The 15201-nt window shown below is 36.6% G+C and overlaps 3 non-coding genes across 3 annotated transcripts; all 3 read left to right on the forward strand.

The window, feature by feature from the left end:
• The first annotated feature begins 10334 nt into the window (after nucleotides 1-10334).
• Nucleotides 10335-10416, forward strand: TRNAS-AGA (transfer RNA serine (anticodon AGA)). Its single transcript has one exon. It is a non-coding gene; the product is annotated as a tRNA-Ser (tRNA).
• A 3838-nt stretch (nucleotides 10417-14254) lies between these two features.
• TRNAS-AGA (transfer RNA serine (anticodon AGA)) lies at nucleotides 14255-14336 on the forward strand. Its single transcript has one exon. It is a non-coding gene; the product is annotated as a tRNA-Ser (tRNA).
• A 714-nt stretch (nucleotides 14337-15050) lies between these two features.
• TRNAD-GUC (transfer RNA aspartic acid (anticodon GUC)) lies at nucleotides 15051-15122 on the forward strand. Its single transcript has one exon. It is a non-coding gene; the product is annotated as a tRNA-Asp (tRNA).
• The last annotated feature ends 79 nt before the right edge of the window (nucleotides 15123-15201 follow it).

Below are 15201 nucleotides of genomic sequence, written 5' to 3' on the forward strand. Positions count from 1 at the left end.
TTAGCTTTAGCGAGCAAATTACGAAGCTTATCACATGACTATACAGGTTTGCAGGTAACCTTTTTTTCCTTTGCCTCTGTGCACTTCCTGCCTTGGAAACTTGAAAGTATTTCTGGATTCAACGGATGCCCCTGTTAGGGTTTAGCAATTACCTCCATGTTCAGTAGATTCAGATCATGGCTGTGAGTACAGATAGGAACCGGTGCACTGGTTCCTTTTTGTCTTTACCGTAAAGTTCTCACATAGCGCCATCGCCGGCCGCCCCACTGTGCTGCCTGTTCTGGGAAGTGAGGGACGGACTGGAGTGGACTCAAGGCTAGACTTGGACAGATTCGGCTCGGACGCTGAATCGCATAATGTATGCTTGATAGCAGGAAGCGTAGCCTGCACAGTGACGTAATAAAGACAACAGTGAGCAACTGTATGGAGATTCCTCCAGAGTAGCATACTGTGTTTTCCACATTAGTGCAGTAGTGTATATCTCTACCTGTCATGCTGGAGACCATGGTTCAATTCCGCTACACGTTGGCCATTGTCTCTCTTCTAGTTAACCACCAAGGACTGGGGTTCAGGAAGTAACATGAAGAGAGGATGGCCTCTCCACAATTACCAAGTGATCCAGCCGGTTTGGTGACAAGTGAAGATTACATCTTGATGTGATGTAAATATATACTATTATGTGTACATATGTACTTTAAAATACATGCATATATACACATTTCAGAGTATATATTTTAAAAGCATATATATGTGTGTGTGTACTTTTCTCTCATGTAGATGACAGAGAGAAAAATAAAAGAAAACGCAGTAATATGCTAAATATGCTAACATTTGGGGACTGGGATAGCCAGGAATTCTCTGTATTCTTGTAACTTTTCTGTCAGTCTGAAATTATTTCAAAATTAAATTATTTTAAAATAAAAAGTTAAAAGAAAAAAGACTAATAAAACTATAAATGAAAAATATATTCATTGACATTTAAAAGCACAGATATGCAATTTGAACCATAGATATAAAAGAGATAAGAAGTAAATTAATGAATAAGAGTTTAGAATTGGTGAAGGAATGGGATGCAAACTGCTACAGTGAGCAAGAAAATTCATAACACATGAGAAGAGCTAAATAGAGAGTGCGTGCCTAAAACAGTATTGTTCAATAATGACTACATTTGGGGATATGAAAATAAGATGGTACTATAATTCAAAACAGCAATAACAAGTATGATGGGAAGGTGTGGCCATAATCCAAATTATTCTACACTCCTTTATAATAATGAATAAGGTTAGAATTAGATGTTCACTCAAAACATGATACATACTTTCGACCAGTTGCTGAATGGATGAGTCTTAAAATCAGTATTTTTGTGGGCTATGTTCAAAGCCAAACAGCTTTTCTTTTTAATGAAGGAACATCCTTCCGAAATATAAGAATAAATTTGAAATTTGAATTTAGAATTAATTTTTAACAGTTTATCAAATTTCGGTAGTCGAATTTAAAAGTTAATATTATTATGCAGCACTGCCAGACACTAGATTATTTCTTCAGTAATTCTGTTGCACAGTTGAGTGATCAAAATCCATTCCTTTTCAACTAACATTGAATCTCATTTGTCTTTAACTATTAATTCTTTTCATCATAGACAAAATATTCTTTTTTATTTTTTACAGAGGAAAAAATGATTGATCATAGATAAGAACTATAAAGGCATGGATGAGCAATCAACACAAGCAGGGCTTGAAGGGCCACATCCTTGAGAGAAGGGAAACACATGATATGAGTTGCACAAGAGCTTGCCCTCGAGGGACATGTTCTATTTTGCAGCATTTTAGAATAGACTCCAAGTGGAAAGAAGCAGTTGCCCTGGACTGAGGAGACACTCGTCAGTGTTTGGCTACCAAAATCCATAGGATCTGAGGGTCAAAATTCAGATGATGAGGGAACCACAGAGAAGGAGCTCAAATTTCCATGTATTAATTCTCCTTACAACATTGGCTAATTCCTAAATTGCACACACACAGGAAGATGTTCCAAAACTCTGTAGGAAAGAGCAGCTGGAAGGCTAATGATCTGTAGAGATTCAGCAGCTGCTTAGTTCTGGAGAAACAGAGGTTAAAGTTCATACCTCTCCCAGTTGGAGGGAACCGATAAACACTATCAGCTGTCATTTGAGACTTCAGAAACATACCTCTTAAGCAGTAAGTGACAAACCCAGCTCTAAGGACCAAACAAGAAGAGCAAGGGCTATGTCTTCAGAGTAAAGAAAAACTAAATAGACCGACCATAACAAAGGCTCAATCTTTGTATATTGCAGAAAGACTACCAGAAAACTCTGAATGTTTGGAAAGAAAGCAATACATGTCTATATAATCCATGGATCAATGAAGAAAACACAATAGAAGTTTTAAAGTACTTTGAGCTGAATGATAATGAAAATATGACACATCATAATTTGTCTAATGTAGCTAAAGCTATTTTTAGAAGGAAATGTTTGTCTTTAGTTGCAAGTATTAGAACAAGGAAAAGGTTGGAAATCAGTGATCTAACTCAAGAAGCTATAAAAAACTGGGAACTTAAATGCAAAAAGTAGAAGGAACTATTAAAATAAGTGCAGAAATCAATAAATGGAAAGCAGACATACAACAGAGAAAATCAACAAAGTAAAAGGTTTGTTCTTTGAAAAAACTGATGAAATAGATAAACCCCAAACAAGAATAACTAATAAAAAAAAGAGTAAGTTAAAACACAAAATACCACAAGAGGAAGGAAATAACTGATATTCATATGTATCCTAGATATATTTTAAAAACAAGAATGGTATCATAAACATCTTTATGTCAATATACATGAAGCAGTTAATAAAATGGATGCATTCTTTGAAAAATACAGTATACCACAAGGGACACAGAAAGCAATAGGAAATCTGAATTGTCTTATGCCTATTAAAAAATTAAATCCATAATTTAAAAAGTCACTCCTAGAAACCTCCAGGCCTAAGTAGAATCTCTTGTGAATTCTTCTATACATATAAGCGTTAAATAATATCAATCTTACAGAAACCCTTTCAGAGAATAGAAAATATTCTATATCTTGATCATGGTGATTATTACACAAGTATATGCATAAGTAAAAATTCATCAAACTGTATAATTAAGATTTGTGGTCTCTTCAGTATGCAAATTACACCTAAATTTAGAAAATGAGAAAAATTAAAGCAAAGTAAGGATGGTTTAACTCAAACAAAAGTAAGGAGAATTCCTCACTTGCAGCTGTGCATTACAAGACATAATAAAAGGTATTCTTGGGTTAAAGAAAAATAAAGGATTTGAAAATTGGAATTAATAGGTGAATTAACATAGTAGCTGGTTTCATGGTCAGTATACGACATATCAAGTGTGTTAATATGTACCAACAACAAACAATTGGAAATTAAAAATTTGAAGTTTCCATTTCAATAGCATCAAAAACAACTGTTTAAGAGTAAATCTAATAAATAAAAATATAAGTAAAGATCAATCCAAAGAGAAGAAGTAAAATAATAATAATACTTTCAATCTAAAAGGGGTTAAGAAAGCAGAAATTAGAGAACAAGAACATACTGGCAAAATTAAAAGAAGAGCAAGATGGTAGACTTAAACTTAACTAAATAAATATTTATCTTGAATGTAAGTAGACTAAATATTTCAATTAAAAAACGAAGATTGTCATACTGGAAAAAATTTACCCCGAACTACATGTTCTTTATATGGCATACAGTTTAACATACTGGTTTAAAAAAAAAAAGGATTAAAGTAAAAGAATGTACAAGACATATCAGAACAAGTAACCAAAAAAGACAAACCAGAACCATTTTAGTGATAATAATGTGGTATTTGTAGAGTCTCAAGAAAGTAGCATTACTAGAAATAATGAGGCTATTTCATAACCTCCAGGGTGAATTTAGTAAAAAGATATAACAATTTTATATGCGCATAATAACAGCTTCAATGTATAGAAAACAAAAGATTGGCAGAGCTAAATGGAGAAATACAAAAATCCATAATCATAGTTGAATATTTTAACACTTCTATAGAAATAACTACTACAACAAACAGACAAAAATTTAGTCAGAAAATTTTAAGCAATAGGATTAATACTATACCCAACTGAAGAATATCTCTGTTTTTGAGGTATACATGAAACATTTAACAAAATCACCAAATGCTAAGCATAATGCAGGTGTCAACAAATTTCAGAAGATTGAGATCACACAGAATATGTTCTCTGAGCACAGTACAACTAAATAAAAATCAATATCAATAGCATAGATAAATAGAAAATTCCTAAATGTTGCAATATTAAGTAATACAGTGCTAAATAAACCCATGGGTCAAATAAGTTTTTTAAAACTATAAAATATTTTTAACTGAATGATAATGAAAATAAGACATATCACAACTTGTGACATGAAGCCAAAACAGTGCTTAAAGTCGAATTTTTAGCTCCAGATTCACATACTAAAAAGAGGGAAAATTGAAATTTAATGATCTAAGCTTTCATCTCAAGAACATAGCTTAAAAATATAGGTAGGTTTTAGAGTTTAAAAAATTAAACTCTAAAGGTTAGAAGGAAAGAAATAATAAGAGCTGTAATCACTGAAAAAGAAAGGAAAAATAGACAAAATCAACAAAGCAAAAATTCGCTTGTTAGTAAAATTTCTACCCCAAATTGACTGATTTCTTTTTAAAGAAACAAAGAAAAAATAACAAGGATTAAAAGAGGACAACAGTAAAGATCTTACTGATATCAAATTAGAGTCAGAGGATAAAATGAATAGTTTTGGGGAATAACTTTGACAATAGAAGGTAAATTACAGGTTTCTATATAAACACAACTTACCAAAGCAGACACAAGAAGAAATGAAAAGTTTAAATAGTCTGAAGTTCATTAAAGAACTTAAAAATCATAATTACCTTCTATATTAGTTTACTATGGTCGCCATGACAGAATACCACAGATCAAGTGGCTTAAGCAACAGAAATTAATTTTCTCACAGTTCTGGAGGCTGGAAATCCAAGATCAAGGTGTCTACAGTTTGATTTCTCCTGAGGCCTCTTCCCTTGGCTTGCAGATAGTGACCTTCTCTCTGTATCCTCACCTGGTCTTTCCTCTGTACTTGCTTATCCCTGGCATCTCTTTGTGTGCCCAAATTTCCTCTTCTTATAAGGATACTAGTCAGGTTAAATTAGTGCCTATTTTAACAGCCTCATTTTAACTTAAATTAAATTAATTCCCAACTCTTTTTATGAGGCCGGCAAAATCTTCATACTAAAATCTGACAAGGATGTTACTAGAGAGGAAAGTGCAGGTCAAACTTTGTGTTAAACATTCTAGATGTAAAACCATTAAACAAAATAATAGCCATCAGATCCAGTAATACAGAGAGAGAAGAGTCAAAGTGAAAAGGTAATGCTTGTTTTAGTAATATGAAATTTGTTTTATATATAAAAAATCAATCATTTTAAATTTATTATAAAATGTAAGAGAAAAAACAAAAGATCATATTAGTAGATGCAGGAAAAACATTTGAAAAAATTCAGTACCAATCATTAAAAATTTCCAGCAGTCTACAAACAGAAAGGAGATTTCTTAATCCCATGATGCATATATTCAAAATCCTACATCTATCGTCCTACTTATGGTAAATATTTGACACTTTCTCCCAGTTATTGGGACCAGGAGAATCAGGACCACTATCACCACTGCTATTCAACATTGTATTGGGGGTCTTAGGCCATGAAATAAAATAAGACAAAAAATTAAAAGATATTAAGATTGGAAACAAAGAAATAGGACTGTCTTCATTTGCAGATGATATCATTAAGTGCTTGGACAATCCCCCCAGATATACAAATTATTAGAATTAATAAGTAAAAATAGAAAATTTACTGGATACAAAACTCCATATTCAAATATATGTTGTATTCATATATACTGGCAAAAATAGACAACATTTTTGTCATTTACAATAGCAAGAAAACTACCAATATCCTAATAATAAATACAATAATATATGTAATAAAAATGTGCAAGAGTGCTATATTTAAAACTCCAAACCACTGTGCAGAGAATTTTTAGTAATATCTAAATAAATGAAAAGATACACCATATTCATTGATTGAAAGGCTCAGATTCAATGTATTTGAAATAAAATGCTCAAAGAGTACTTCTGATAGAATTGACAAACTGTCTCTAAAATATATGTGCAGGTGGAAAGGACCTAGAATAGTAAAGGAAATCTTGCAAAGGAAGAACAAATCTGGAGGACTTTTACCACCACATAACAAGACTTATTCTAAAGCTATGGTGATTAATAAAATATACTATTGACGTAAAGATAAAGAAAGAGATCATTGGAACAAAATAGATATGCTGATCCAAAACCACATACATATAACAAAGTGTCACTGCAACTCAAAGGGGAAAATGATAGATTTTTCAAAAGATGGTGCTGGGTCAACTGGATATACAAAGGAAAACAATGTGGACATTGGCCTCTTCTGTAAACTATTCCCTAAATTAATTCAAGATGAATTAAAGCCCTAAATATGCAAGGTAAAATAATAAAATTTACAGAGGAAAACAGGAGACTATCTTCATGAACTTTGGGTTGCCAAGGATTCCCTGTATAATAAGCACAAAAAGCAATAACCATAAAAGATAGGTAAATTAGACTTTTTTAAACTTAAGAATTTCAGTACATCCAAAAACACCATTAACAATGTGAAAAGGCACAGAGTGGGAGATGTTTTTAATAAGTATATCTGACAAAAGATTTATGTCTAGACTTTATACAGAACTCCTTAAAATCAGTAAGAAAAAAGACAATAAGTAATAAATCAGATGATGGGAATCTGGGTAATATCTCTTGTGATGATGGCTGATAAGCTGGTCACTGTGGGGGTCCTCTTTCAAGGACAGTGTCAATCAGCTCCCTCTCAGTGCAATACTGACATATTATTTTTAATTCTCTGGGAAGAACCTCCATTTTTTTTTTTTTTTTTTTTTGCGGTACGTGGGCCTCTCGCTGCTGTGGCCTCTCCCGTTGCGGAGCACAGGCTCCGGATGCGCAGGCTCAGCGGCCATGGCTCACGGGCCCAGCCGCTCCATGACATGTGGGATCTTCCCGGACCGGGGCACAAACCCATGTCCCCTGCATCGGCAGGCGGACTCTCAACCACTGCGCCACCAGGGAAGCCCAAGAACCTCCATTTTTGACAGAACATTTCCACTTCAGTGTCTGTACAGGGTATAGTAGATGGCCAGTAATCATCTATTTCCATCTCTCCCAAGTGAACCTTCCTGTACTACAGAGGCTGGAAGGTTAAAACTACATTTTCCTAGCTCCCTTGCAGCTAGGTGTGATTTAAGCTTTTTCTGGGAGTTTTCTAAGGTGGAAATAAGGCACCTTCTAATTCAGTTGTTTTGTGCTAACAAGCATTGTCATGGACAAATTGGGATTTTCTGCAGAGGAACACAGGTGAGGGGCGTCAGTTGTTTTGCTAATTCACATCTGGAGCATGGCACACTCCAGAACATGGAATTCTCAAAGTGTGGTCCCCAAACCAACACCAGCAGCAACATTTGGCACCTTGCCTAGAAATGTAAATTGCTTTCTGACTATTCTGTGTTTATTTGTCTATTTGTTACCCATTAACCACAGGTCCAAAGTAACCACCAGAGTTGTTTACATTTCCTGCTACCACCTCATTTATCTAGCTCTCACACGTCAAGCCAATATTTCTCCTGCCCTAAATAAGCCCAGGGCCAGGTAGCAGATAACTAGGGACAGGCCCTATGCCCCTAAACTCCCCGGATTATTAAAATGATCTAATCCTAAACTGTTTACTCTGACTTGCCTTTCCTTTCCTATGGAAATCCCAATAAAGTCTGTGACTTGTGCCTTCCTCTTTCTCTTTTCTGCCTCCTGACCAACACTGGTACTTCCCCCTGTGTCCCTGAGTAGTTTCTAGAGGAACTGTTTCTAGGGAAACTGAGTAACATCAAACCTCTCTTTAGTGGCATTGGCCTCTCCCTGTCTTCTCTCACTCACCTTTGTAAATTAAGACCTGGCTGACTTGCTTTCTGTCATGATAGATAGCTTTCATACTAAGTTTTGAGAGCAACTTTCCTAGAGAGAACACTGCTGTTGCAAAAGCCTACAGATATCTGCACTACAGTTCAGGCAATAGACCCCTGAAATCAACGATTCCAGCAGCAGCATTTTGATTTCCTATTTTCTTCATTGTAGACAATGGCAACCTCTCTGGGAGACTATTACTGCAGGATTGTTTTGGGAATCATTTCTGCAGGGGTGAATTAGAGCTGGCACCTCCCTTCATCCCTCTGTGCCAAAAATTTTGTACGTTTCTGTGTTCTTATTAATCTCCCTTTTGCTTAAAATAGCTTGAGAGTCTTTGTTTCTTAAGTAAATTTTTGACATATAATATAACACTATATTAATGTGGAAAAGTACATAAACCATAATTTATGGCTCAAGAAATTTCCACAAAGTGAACACACCTATGTAGACAGCACCCAGAATGAGAAACAGAACCATTTCCAGCATCTCCAACAGCCCCTCTCATGGCCTTTCTCTGCTTTCAACAATCACCTTTCTGATTTCTAACACCAAAGATTTGTTTTGCCTGTTTGAACTATATATAAATAAAATCATGAGCTAGGTATGCCTTTATGTCTGGCATCACTCCAATAATATGTTGTGAGAGTCTCCCAATTTGTGTGCAGTTGAAATCATTTATTCTCATTGCTCTACTATTCCTTTGTATAAAAAGCAATTATTTATCTTTTCTATTGCTGATGGACTTTGGATTGTTTCCAGTTTGGGACTAAAATGGGTAGAACGATTTTGTTTCATGAAGCTGAATTCAGATTCACTTCTTTTATCTGAATCGATTCTGCCAGGCTATCTTTTTTTTTTTTTCCAGTCCATACATATTAATGGAGAGAAAAATAAACAAGGTTGAAACTTACAAGGATCTCTGTTTATTTTATTGTAAGTGGAAAAAGTGATTAAATTCAGTTCATCTTGATTGCAGTCAATTTTTTTTGGGGGGGGGGAGGCTCAGATTTTTTTAAAGCATGAAACGTTCTGTCATTTCTTCAGTGTTTAACTCCCTTCAAACTAGAGTCCCAAAGGAATTTACCTACCATGTTATAGGCTTGTTAAAAATGTGTAGACCAAATAAAAGGGCTGTGATATGACTAAATATGGCAACATCTGTATCACAACTTATATTTTACTTTAAATTTGCAATTAGTTATGTTATAACTTGCCCTGATTTTTGAAGAATGTTTATGTGATTTTCATTTTGATAGGAAAGACAGTTCAAATAATAGGCTGCTTAGTTAAATATGGAATCTGGCTTCTCTACCCAAAACTCGGCTTAATACTCAGAGCAGACTCCCTTCCTTCCATTGAACCATGAGGTTTCTTAGAGTTGATTTTATTTCGGTGAAAAGCAATCTCTCATCCCCTGAGACGCTTCACTCTTCTCTTCACCACTCTGCTCCCTCCTCCTCTTCTGTTTGGACCGCTTGACAGATCCCTCTGTCTTCGGTGTCTCCTCCTCCCCTTCTTTGTCTTCCCCCTTGTCCTCGTCCGTCTTCTTCTAAAAATTAGATTAAGACCTCCTAAGCAGGCTAGACAAAAATCAGTTTCAGGACTTGGGAAAATATTGTGACTGAGAAACTAAGGTCGAAATATAAGGAGAAAAACAAAAACAAAAACACAACAACCTGTTGCGTTGGTTAACTTTAGAAAGAAATGGCCCCTGCGCCGGCCAAAAATCAAACCAGATTATGAGCCTAAAGCCTTAGCAATATCATGGCGAGGGAATACCAAGGCAGCTTTCCACGTCATTTTTCGCGCGGTCCACCTGGGACACAAATCAGCGGAAGCAATTTTCTGCCTGGAACCCAGTTGGCACAGCGGCCTTCATCCCGGAGCAGACCCTTGGAAGCCCGAACATCCCGGACTAGAAAACGGTTAGGTCCTGACTCTCCCTCGATACGGGCTAGGTTTGGTGCCAGTGCATGGGGATTGCAGACGCTCCCCAGAGGCTGCGCCCCGGAGTGTTATTTGAAGTTTGCTGGTAACGCTAATGCTCACGCGGTGAGGGCTCTATCTCATTCCGGTGTTCTTCATTCCAGGGGGTGTCCGAGGTTGGCCTCTCTTCCTAATTCTCGTTTCACCTCAGCGCTTCCACTCAGCTCACCAAGGACACGTGTTTGTACCTGCCACGTGATTCCTGTCACTCCATCTTCGTTCTGCAGATGTAGTCGTGGCCGAGTGGTTAAGGCGATGGACTAGAAATCCATTGGGGTCTCCCCGCGCAGGTTCGAATCCTGCCGACTACGGTAAGCTTTTTTCCTCCCTGAATTTACACTTAACCTCTTCAACTGATCAGTTTGACAATCTGAAGTTACCCAGAAAGGAACTCGCTAACCGTTTCTCACCACAATAACGCAGGCTTCTGGACTAAACTTGTCCCGCTCCGGCCCGGACATCACTCAAAACGCACGCAGCTCCTGTCCTGCAATGATTAAAACAACAACAACCCCAAGCCTTTCTTTTAGCGAAATGCTCAAACCCCCACCTCAGATTTTCTTGTTCACGGAATTACGCCCTATTTGAGAGAACACTCACACAAAATATATCTCGCTTAGAAAAGTACACTTAATGAAATCCTGACTCACTGCTCCGTTTGCAGGGAGTCGAATCTGAGATATTCCGTTTATGATTCTAGTAAGAATCGTCACACCAGCAAGCAAACCAACATTATCTCGCTAGATGACCCAGCCCAGGAGCCTGTGATACAGGTGAAACAAGAGGTACTCTTCACTAGGTGATTTTTTTTTTAGTATAGTGGTGTGTGCGCTGGTCTGTTACCTGCAATACAGGGGCTCGGTTCCCAGACAGGATATTTAAGTCATCTTTCTGAATTTTGTGGCTCTGACAACCTATTCTTGTTCTTCCACTCAAATGTTAAGTTTCTTCTTCTTTTAACTTATTCTTTTCAAGACAACTAAATGTAATGAAAAAGAAGCAAGCAGAATAAATCATGTGATGAGTAACACAAAAGGAAACTCTTAACTTGACAGGGGAGAAACTTGTCAGATACCTCCTTAATCAGTTGATCATAGTTAGTATTTAAGTATTAGGACATTCAACATCATGTGCCTCTCAATATGATGAAATGCACAGGACACAACCTCACTAGTGTGGTATTTGTGCTGAAAACGCATTATCTGAATTTAACTCTCAGGAAACAACAGACGAATTCAAAGTGAGGGGGCATTCTACAAAATATGTGACCTGATTTTTCAAAATGTCAATGAAATGAAAAACAAAGCAAGATTGAGGAACTCAATCCAGATTAAAGGACTAAAGAGACACGTCAGCTGAATGTAATGTATTTTTCTTGAAATAAAGGATTCACACTATTGGCAAAACATTAACAAGGTGTGTAGATTAAATGAGTTTCAACCCTGATTTTATAATTATTCCATGGGTAGGAAGGAGAAGGTCCATGTTTTAAGAAAATACATAATGAAGTATTTAAGGTAAAGGGACACCTTGTCTAAAATTCACTCAACAGTTAAGAAAAAAGTTATACATATGTAAATCTGTCTATATCTATCAAGAAAAATAAAGCACGTATGATAAATTGTTAACATTGGAGAATCTAGGTAAAGGATTTATGAAAATTCTCTGTACTACCCTTGCAATTTTTTCATAAATTTGAAATTATATCAAAATAAGTTAAAAAAGGAAAAGAAACAGATAGAACAATAATAAAAATACCCTCATGGAAATTAAACCCCAAATACAGTTTGAACATTAGGTGTAACATAGGTGATGAGGAAACTATTAAATATAATATTAGACCTGATGGAAGAATAGTATGCAAAATTCTATAGTAAGCAAGGCAATAAACATTATTTTTAATGATGACTGATATTTAAGATATAGGTACAAGATGGAAGTATTACACAGTAGTATTATGCATGGTTGGAGGGTGTGCATATATTAAAATAATTCTGGGGTCTAATGGTTTTGTATCAGGTGAATATGAAAAGTGCATTTACATCAGCTTTTCTGTGACATCACCATCAAAGTTCATAATTAAGAAACACCTGTCTGGACTATAAAAATAAACCTGAAAATTTAATCAACATTTTAATTTAAATATTAATTATTACCATTATGTTATTTAAATGTTAGTGTTTATTACAAACTATTAGGTATAAAATAAGCTACAAAGCTATATCATACAACATGGGGAGTATAGCCAATATTTTATTATAAGTGGGGTATAACCTTTAAAAATTGTGAATCACCCTATTGTATGCCTATAACTTATATAATATTGTACAGCATCTATACTTCAATTTAAAAATTAAATTTAATTTTAAAAACAAAACAAAACAAAATGTTAGTGGTTAAAATATTAAAACGTGATACTGTGTAACAGAGTTATTCACTAAATTATTTCTTCAGTCACTCTACTTCACATTTGAAGTAATATGTAGATGCCCAATTTCAGCTAAGCTTAACTATTATTTGTCTGTGTTTCTTCTTTTCATTATAGACCATATACAAAATGTATGTGTGTATAACAAGTGGAAATTAAAATTCAAATATTCCATTTGCAGCAAAAATGTAAAAGTCTAGGAATAAATCTAACAGAAGATGTGCAAGAAATCTATATTAAAAACTACAAAATATTGCTGGTAGAAATTAAATGGAGGAAAGTACTATGTTTATCTTTCTGGAAGACTCAATCTTGTCAAAATGACAACTATTTCCAAATTGATCAACAGATTCTATGAAATCCCAATCAGCCTCCAAATATGTATTTTATGGAAGTTAACTCAGTTTCAAAAACACATTTGGAAATGTAGAGCAAATTAAAAAACAAGAAAATATTGAAGATAGCAAAATTGGAGGAATTACACAAATATATATCAAGACATATGTAATTACTTATAAATCTACAGTAACTAAAACGGTAAGCTATTGGTTATTATATATAAGTAAGTACAAAAACATTATCTTCATCTCTGTATCAACTTGGCCAGATTGAACTACATTCCCCAGAATTCCTTTTCCTGTGTGTTTCTGGTTGGATGGTCCCCAAGAAATACTCTTGTAGGAAATTTGGAGGGAGAAAGGCAAGTCGAAGCCATTCTGTATCTCACATTAACTCATCTGCTGACTTGGCATGTGGCAACATTTGGGCCTGCAGCTGCCTCACCTTCCCCTGGATCCTCCTTCACCCTCCTCCTTTCCTGGACCAAATGTGTGTGTTTACCTCCAAATGAAGGGCTCTGGCTGCTGCTCGACACCTGCACCACCAAGGTCAGGGGCAACCAGAGCTGACACAGGTATCAATCCATTGCATGGGGCTCCAGTTCATGCTTGTGGGTTCCAGATTGTTCTAATCTTCCCCACCTTACACTCATCTTCCCTTCTTGACAACCTTCTCTGTGGATTTCGAGCTTCAGCATTATAGAGACTATTTTACCAACCCCTACAAACCTCATACTTATATGAAATGTATATATCCATCCCAGTGGTTCTGCTTGTCTTATTGAACCCTGACTGAAATTTTTACTTTCATATTTTTGCTATTACAAACGATGCTGCAGTGGACATTGTAATCATGTAAATCACCAGCTGTTTCTGCCCTGTTTCCGAGTAGGTCAAAGTGATGATTTCACACAAGATATCTAATCTCCCACTCTCTCTTCAGTGTGCTTATGAGTGTCCAGGACTATTGGAAGATGAGCTGTTCAAAGGCAAGTGTTCAGTGGGGATTGGAAGTTAGGATCTGACTCCACCTCGGAGTAAGCAACGTTTGGTTCTAGTTGCAGACCCTCCACAGCCCAAGCTCAGACCACAGCCTAGTCTCCAGGGCCGGCAGGCATTCGCTCAGAGTTTACTGAAATGACTTGTTTGCTTGAAACACTGATGATCATGCGTTGAGGACTCTCACACAAGCGCTCTCGATCGCGTAGGAGGCATGAGAGGTTGGACTTAAATTTAAAAAAAAAAAAATCAAACCCTTATTTTACCTGAAGGCTTGTATTCAACTCTCAAAACCTACTTTCTTGTATGCTGAGCAATGGTCACCCTGGTTTCCGTTCTTTCTTGTCTATAATTTAAAAAAAGAAAAAACGGTGAAGAAGTTGTGTGGTCGTGGCCGAGTGGTTAAGGCGATAGATAAGAAATCTTTTGGGGTTTCCCCGCGCAGGTTCGAATCCTGCCGACTACAGCAGTCACTTATTTTTCCAAGTAAAGTAGTTGGGAATTGCTCCGCTGAGAGAAAATTGAAACGAAACCACAGCTTTGCGAGATCTTGACTAAACTTATTGTGTTCTTTGCCCAGGCCCAAACTCCACGGCTATGGGGAACGGAAGTTATTATTATTTCATTACTTTTTATTAAAATTAAAATTGCCTTAATAGGTAGAGCCCTAATCATTTTCCCGCCAGCGGAGCCTCCGCACAGTTCTCCGGAACACCTTGAGTTTCCCTGCCCTCCAAACCCGCTGGAAGCCTATATTTTCAAGACAACTCTTTGTACTTTTTCTTCCGCAATGGAAAGGAACCCGGTTTCCTAGCCCAGTCTTCGGTCAGTTAGCAGGGAGATTCCGGGGAATCAATGGTTCAACTGCTTTGCTCTCCTGGATTCACTGTTTGCAAATCTAGTACGACAAATCGTCAACGAAACCGACACCATCACTGTCAAAAGAGCAGGCTGTCCTGCCTGGCCTGCAGTTTCAGCTCCGGGGCGGAGGTGGGTGGAGCGAGAGGGCTGAGAGAAGGGCTGGAGCGACACTTGGTTGGTCGCGGACGAGTCCGAGGGAGTTCAGGCTCAAATTTGCCAAAGGTAATCAATAATAGAACACAAGATCTATCGGCTAAAAGAACACGAACACTAGTACTTACATTTATTAGTTATCTTTAAGGAAGGAAAGTCACCTTCTTCCTCGTTAGTATAGTGGTGAGTATCCCCGCCTGTCACGCGGGAGACCGGGGTTCGATTCCCCGACGGGGAGGTAGTTCCGTTTTGTATCTCGTCGCCTATTTTAGAATTCCCAACAATCGTGTTGTCACTGCTTAGAATCGAATATTACA

This window comes from Mesoplodon densirostris, chromosome 10 (genome assembly GCF_025265405.1).
Source record: "Mesoplodon densirostris isolate mMesDen1 chromosome 10, mMesDen1 primary haplotype, whole genome shotgun sequence".
NCBI lineage: Eukaryota > Metazoa > Chordata > Mammalia > Artiodactyla > Ziphiidae > Mesoplodon > Mesoplodon densirostris.